General features: G+C 41.0%; 1 long non-coding RNA gene across 2 annotated transcripts; it reads left to right on the forward strand.

The window, feature by feature from the left end:
* Positions 1-1,181: 1,181 nt before the first annotated feature.
* LOC133836333 (uncharacterized) lies at positions 1,182-1,839 on the forward strand. 2 transcript variants are annotated; one of them, XR_009893705.1, is made up of 3 exons: positions 1,182-1,218; positions 1,590-1,653; positions 1,721-1,839. It is a non-coding gene; the product is annotated as an uncharacterized LOC133836333 (long non-coding RNA). The 2 variants fall into 2 exon arrangements; XR_009893704.1 differs by having other exon boundaries at positions 1,189-1,218; positions 1,577-1,653.
* The last annotated feature ends 5,687 nt before the right edge of the window (positions 1,840-7,526 follow it).

Raw genomic sequence — 7,526 nt, forward strand, 5'->3', positions numbered from 1 at the left:
TGAACTTTTATCACTACTAAACTTCAAGTCAAATGCTCCTATTGTTTTTGTTGATCTCTCATATCAAAAGGAGTCAGTCAAATCAGGACCAATTAATGTTAAAATTTTATTATACCAAGTGAGTTGAATGCAAAGGTATATTTTCTTCTCATTAACGATCGTCTAGTGGAATATACCCGACTGACTGGATTAGTTCAACTTATCGTTTAATGATTTCTCAAAATATTTTTTCATTCACCTTTTGGAAATCATTACAAGTAGACATCTACGAAACGAAAGAAATTTTAAAATGTTCTTGTCTGATAACAAAACCAACTCCACAACTCATATTGCAATAAAACAACTTATAACCGGAATAAATAATTTTATGGAAATATTTAAGGATACAATTTTTCCTGAACACATGGAATATCTAACAGAATCATTAAAATATTTTAATAATAGGATTCTAATGTCCATGAACTACATTTCACATCCTGCTGTTGGGCTCATAATGATGTGGAGAATGTACTCAATACATGTTCCTGTCATTTCTACACTGTTCGCTCACAAAAATAAAAAAAAAAATTTAAAAATGTTAATTTAGAGAATTGATTCAAAGCAATGTATTTAAACATAATATTATAAATTTATTACAACAAAAAGAAGAATAATATATCTGTCGGGAGCAGCAGACAGCGTATGTTAATGCAATGCTGTGACAGCGTCGAGTTTCCAAACACATTGCATTACTTTCCTTTGTTTTTTTACTGTTTGTTTTATATTTTGAATCTTCTCTTACGAGACTAACAAAATGTGTTTAAATCTTAAAAATACTACAGTATTCTAACAGTTTCTTAAACCGTATTTATGGTAGGCGGTCCTAATATTTGTCGCTGTATGGGACGGTCGTTACGACGAAGGCGGAAACGGCTGCATACTAATGTTAGTGCTCTAGTGAGGTGATTTGGATGGTTCGACAGCTTGATGTAGTAATTTTCCATGTGTTGTGCTATTTCATCTCGGACGGGAAGTATATTCAAGTCTCTCTGAATGTTTTCACTCCGAACGTACCACGGTGCCCCGGTGATAGTTCTCAGGATCTTTGCTTGAGCTCTCTGTACGATCTCTACGTTGCTGTTGCTAGCGCTCCCCACAACTGAGAGCCATAAGTCCAGATTGGTTTCAAAACGGAGTTGTAGAGTACCCCTGCAGTTCTGGAGGTGTCGATTGCCCTGGGTAAGTGCTTACCTCGCCGATCACTACATGGGTACTTACTAAAGTGACCTATAGTAATCGAACGTCGAACCACCTAGTCGACTCGAATTTGCGATTGGCCCTGATAAGTGCTTACCTCGTCGATCACTACCTGGGTACTTACTAGATTAACCCTATAGTAATCGAACGTCGAACCACCTAGTTAATAAATATATGCGCATTAAAGCATAAGTACAAAATAACGGCAAGCATCGCTTTTGTTTTGTTATTTTGTGGAAAAGTATACACAAGTTTAAAGAGAAACTTCGATTATGCTTTACATCGCTGTTTGTTTACGCGTCTTTGTTTTATTTTGTGTTACTCTTTTACTCAAACGCAGCTGTGTTTCCTAGATGATGAAATTATTGCAAGCATTTGAGTTGAGAAGTGCAAAGCGGATCCGCGATCAATTATTAGGTGAGTTACTTAAAAAATAATTTATGTATGCATTATATGTTTAATGTGTAAAATATTAAATAAACAGATAATAAAAGAATATCAAGCAGTTAGTATAATGCATAGTTCTACAGTGGAAAGCGACAATGTGCCTAAAGAAGAGGAAGTGGAAATTATGACAGAAAATCTACGTTATAGAAATAATGACAGGGAATGCGGCCTAAAAAGAAGACAATTTCTTTGGTGTTATGATCGGTGAGTATTTTAAAAGATAATTATTTAAAATCATTATCCACTTTAATCTATTAAGACTTTTAATCCTTTATTTCCAGATTCAATAACTGAGGACCAGTTGAAAAGGCCTTGCAGCTCCAAAAAAACGATATTTTAAAACTCAAGTTGCCTTAAAGTAATAAAAGTATCCGTCTTATTAAAATAAAGAAAAATTAAAATTAAATAAAAACTGTAATTGTAATTGTAAATTTTTTTTTAATTTATAATGGCCGACCCTACATGGGGTCCGATGTAAGCACTTATTTTACTGACCCTTCAATGGGGTCCCATGTAAGCACTTATTTTACCGGCCGTTCCATGGGGTCCCATGTAAGCACTTATTTTACCGGCCGTTCCATGGGGTCTAATGTAAGCACTTATTTTACTGACCCTAATATGTTGCACTATTTCACTAGTTCGTGGTAATCGAGGCGGTGGCGATTGACCCTATTTGCGGACATTTCATACAAAACGGAAATTAAGAAACGCATGGCTAGACGCCACTTTGTAAGTAGTGACTGGCTCCTGGTAAGCGCTTATTTCACCAGCAACGAACTAGCGCTCAGAACTGCAGGGTAGGACCTTGTAATCCAAACTAAGGGGGGAGCGGGAGTTTATAAGCCAATGCAGACTGTTGCCTTCAGCCTTAGGTGAGTTCGTTTAGCTTCAATGTGCGTGCGCCAGGTGAGCCGTCTGTCGAGATGTACGCCAAGATATGTTACTTCATCTGATTGAGGCAGCACGGTGTTGTTAAGTGTAAGGTTGGGGCAATTTCGTCTATTTAAGGTAAAGGTTACGTGTTTACATTTTTGCTCATTTACTTTTATACGCCAGTCTGAGAGCCATTTCTCTACAGCGTCTAGATGGGTCGCAAGTTGCGCTGAAGCTTGTTGTGGAAATTTAGATCGGCTAAGGATCGCGGTATCGTCGGCAAACGTAGACATAGTCAGATGTCTACTCGTAGGGATATCAGAAGTGTAGAGTAGATATAAAGTCGGCCCGAGAACGCATTTTGTGCATTAGGCCGTCAAGCCAAATTTCCGAATTTCTGATGTTATGCGGTTCACCTGTTCGATAGTTCCATGTTTTTCGCGAAAACCGAATTGATGTGCTGGGATACTATTGTGTCTTCTTAAGTATGGTATGATACGGGCTAGAAGGCATTTCTCAAAGAGTTTTGATAGACACGAAAGTAGGCTTATTGGTCTGTATGAGGAGTGTGTGGTCTTTTCCTGGCTTTGGAATCATTATGATGATTGACTTTTTCCACCTCTTCGGGAAGCAGCCGATTCTTGCCATCGCGTTGAAGAGTTGGCATATAGTATCAACAGCACATAGTGGGAGTTCAATAAGCATTTTCGGAGTTATTAAATCGCAGCCCGGAGACTTTCGCGGTTGTAGCTGCTCTTTTATAATTTTTATGACTTCAGATACTCGAAATACAATTGGTTCGGCAATAGGAAAGCCTACTTCTGTTTGCAAACGTATATTAGGCAGGTTTGTTACTGGATTTAGCTGGAAAACATTTTGAAGGTGGGCAGCGAATGTGTCGGCTCGGTCTTTGCCGCTTCGGGCCCAGCAACCTGCAGGGGTCCTTATTGGTGTAACCGTTACTGTTGGTGAGCTCAGTGTTGAGTGAGCTTTCCAAAGTGGGAATTTTGAGCTGGTTGGAGATAGGTGCTATTGGGATCTGGCTTCTTCTTGTCGTAGAGCCTGGGTGAGTCGACTTGAAGCTTCTTTTAACTGTTGCTTTGCAGATGGCGATCGAGATAATTGCCATTCGCGCCGGGAGCGACGCTTTGCCAGAACTAGCTGCTCTATTTCTGCATTCGTGTGCTTTGTGCTATATGTTATATTTTGCCTACGTGGTGTTGCGATACGAGCCGCTGAAGCCAAAACTGTCTCGAGATTGTTTACGGTTCTGTTGATGTCATCTTCGTCGGTTAGCCGTGGTGTAAGTTCAATGTGTGAACTTATGTATTTTTTGAATTTGAGCCAGTTTGTGCTGTTAGAGATTAACATAACAGGGTTGTCATTACTAACTGGCTGTTGGTTTAAGCTAAAGAGTACAGGCGAGTAGTCTGAGGATAGATCCGGGAGAGAACAGACGCTAATCAGATTACGTGGGATGTTTTTTGTAACTGCGATGTCAATCAAGTCTGGCAATTTTCTTGTATCACTAGGCCAGGAGTAGGTGAAGCAGGGGAAACGCAGTCAAGCTTGTTGGTAGGTTTTATAATTGCTTGATGCAGCTGTCTTCCTTTCGGGGACACGAGGCGAGATCCCCAGTGCGAGTGCTTAGCGTTATAGTCTCCCGCTGCTATAAAGTAGTTGCCTAGCGAGTTGAAGTAGTCAATAAATTGGGCTTCGGATATCATAAAGCGAGGAGGACAGTATACCGCGGCTAGTGTTATATTGTGTCAATCCAACTGTATAATGATAGATGGGGCTTGCAGACAGCTAGTTGCAAACGCATTGAGGAAGCGGTGTTTAATGCGGTTTTTATACCCGCTACCCATAGGGTAGAAGGGCTTATCTGCAGACAGCTTTGAGATTATGGCCAAAATTGAGCGATTAACGCGTTCGACTTGGCCGTTTCCTCTTGGGACTCCAGTGGTGCTCCAAATGTGTTCGATTCCATTCTCCTTAACATACGACTCAAATGCAGCTGAAGTAAATGCCGATCCACGATCGCTAATGATTCGGCAAGGATTTCCGAAAACGTCGGACCAATTCCTCAGCTTCTGCAGAACTTCCTCACTGCTCGTGGTTTTAGTTGGATACAACCAGACAAATTTTGTGAAGCCATCCACAATTGCAAAAATGTGTTTATACTGCTTGGTCGTTACATCCATCTTTTTGACAACAACTAGGCGGCTAGCAAAATTAGATGTGGACTGCCGAATTACGCCTGTATCCAGCCACTCATTGATTTGATGTTTTACTGCTTCAGCCTCGCTAACAGCAATTCGACTGGGTGCATGCCGAAAAAGCATAATGTTGGCATCCGGCACGATCTTGAGTTGAATTGGGTACTCAGCTGTTTTCTTCATCGCATTGAAATTGCCAATCATTGTTTCCATTAACTGATTTGATTCTACAGTTTCCTTTTCGCGTGCCTCACGCTCGGCGGTGTCGCGCTCCTGGGCGATCTGCTCTGATATGGCTTTCTCCTCGGCGAGAATCTTGTCGAAGTTCTTCTGCTTCTTTTCTAGTTCGAGCACCTTGGTGCGCTGTGCTTCCATCTCAATGGTCGCATCCTCCAGCTCGGATTGGATCTTCTTTTTGCTCTTGTCCAGGCGATCGTTTTGCGCCATCAGCTCCTTGACCTGTCGCTCCAGCGCCTCAATATCCTTGTTGAGTCACTCCTTGCCCTCTTCGAGTTCCTTGGCCAGTTCGCGTCGCAGTTTCTCGGCCTTGCTGCGCGCCACCTTCTCTGCCTCGAGATCCTCTTGAATCTCGGCCAGCTGCGACTCCAGCTCACGCTGTGCCTTCTGTGCGGTGGCTTTCGTGGCCGACTCCTCGTAGACAACATTCATGTTAGGTGCAGCCTTGCAGTTTCTTGACATGTGCCCGTTTTCGTTGCACTGAAAACACTTAACCTCACTCTGGCAATCTTTTCGAAGGTGATCGTTTGCGCCACAATTAAAACAATGCTGCTTCTTTTCGATTTTCGGCTGTGCGCTGTATATGTTTTTGCTTGGCTGATTTTGTCGCTTCTCTTCTTTCTCATTCGTTTGGTTACTTTCATAGACCTCATACTTTTCTCTCAATTCTTTAAATGTCGAACATCCGTACAAAGTGAATTTAAAGTCGCTTTTGAGATTCAAACCATCTACAACGTACTTTATCACTGACTGTATGTCTATAACTCCACGCTCAGCAATACATTTCATTTGCAGCAGGTAATCATGAAAACTTTCGTCTTTGTGTTTCACACGCTCAGCTAATTTTCTATTAATTTCGGCGCTTGACACATTTCCCTTAGCAAATTCTTCAATCAACTTTGTTCGCAATGTATTATATTCGAACACTGCAGTTGACTCCAGAAATAGTGCCGCTGTACGAGTCATCTTGGCGCGCGCTTGGACATATTTCTGCTTATCACTGAGTCCGTATGCGTCTGCGTTCAACTCAAAGTTTTGGAACCATGCCACCACTTGCATACTATTTCCATCAAACTCGGGTATAATTTTTGCAAAATTTTCCACTACCAGCTTTCCTTCATCTTTTTGTGTTTCGTCAGCTCGGATTTTCAAGGTTAACAACTGTACTAGCTGCTGCAGCATTTCATTATTTTCGGTAATTATACTCATTTCTGCATGTGTGGTTTTGCTCTCTTTCTTCTCAGCTTTATTCTCCATCGTCTTTACGCTTTTTCCAGCTTCTTTTTCTTCTGCTATCCTCTGGCGCGATTGCAACGAGTATTGCTGTCTCGCTTGCACTACTGACGGCTGTTTGGTTTGCTTTTGCTCTGTTTTTTTCGAATTTGTTCCACTCATATACATACATACAGCTCTAACGGTGCTTTTTTCAAGAATTTCACAACCGCTTGCAATTCACTATGTTGTTTTTTTTTGACGAGCCTTCTAATTCTGCTGCTGCTGCTTTGGACGATTCTGTTGTTGTTGTTTTTTGGACGAGCCTGTTAATTCTGTTGTTGTTTTTGGACGAGCCTTTTAATTCTGCTGCTGTTGTTTTTTGGACGAGCCTTTTAATTCTGCTGCTGTTGTTTTTTTGACGAGCCCCCAAATATAAGGCTAGTTGCCTTAGTTTTATTGTAATATAGTAAGTTATAAGTATAATATAAGTTTAAGCTAATTGATTATTGATAATTTTAACACTGCTGAACACTACGACACGCACGGCTGTTCTGCTTTTCTGCTGATCACGGTTCTGCTCGTACTCGTACTGCTCTCGTACTCCTGCTGTTCTGGTACTACTGCTCTACTCGTACTGCCGCCTGTTTTCCTACTGCTGCTTGTTCCTTCTGTCGACTCCGATTTCTACTCACGCCGGCTACTCGATACTTTTACGTCGACCAATCGATATCTGCTCACACCGATTCATCGCCCTTTCCATCTTACATATATATTCTTGACCAGCGTGAACAGCCGAGACGATCTAGCCATGACCGTCTGTCCGTCTGTGTGTCTGTCCGTCTGTCCGTATGAACACCTAGATCTCAGAGACTATAAGAGGTAGAGCTATAATTTTTTATAATTTTTCGATAGCATTTGTTATGTTTGCACGCAGATCAAGTTCGTTTCAAATTTTTGCCACGCCCACTTCCGCCCCCGCAAATCAAAAAAATCGAATAACAAGCGAAATTTTAAAGCTAGAGTTGCGAATTTTGGTATATACAATAATAACAATAGTAGTTATGATTCCTGAAAATTAGTTGCGATCAGATAAAAATTGTCGAAGTTATTAAAGAAATAGTTTTGCATGGGCAAAAACGCCTACTTACTAGGGGTCTTAGTTGCTTTGGCTGACAATCTGGTATATTGTGCCGACTAAGGTATATTTTGAATGCATTACTACATCGATATATCACATATACCATTTGGTATATTCTTAGGATTTTCAGTATTTTCGGTATGTTTGGAGAATAATACCTC

This window comes from Drosophila sulfurigaster, chromosome 2R (genome assembly GCF_023558435.1).
Source record: "Drosophila sulfurigaster albostrigata strain 15112-1811.04 chromosome 2R, ASM2355843v2, whole genome shotgun sequence".
NCBI classification, from domain to species: domain Eukaryota; kingdom Metazoa; phylum Arthropoda; class Insecta; order Diptera; family Drosophilidae; genus Drosophila; species Drosophila sulfurigaster.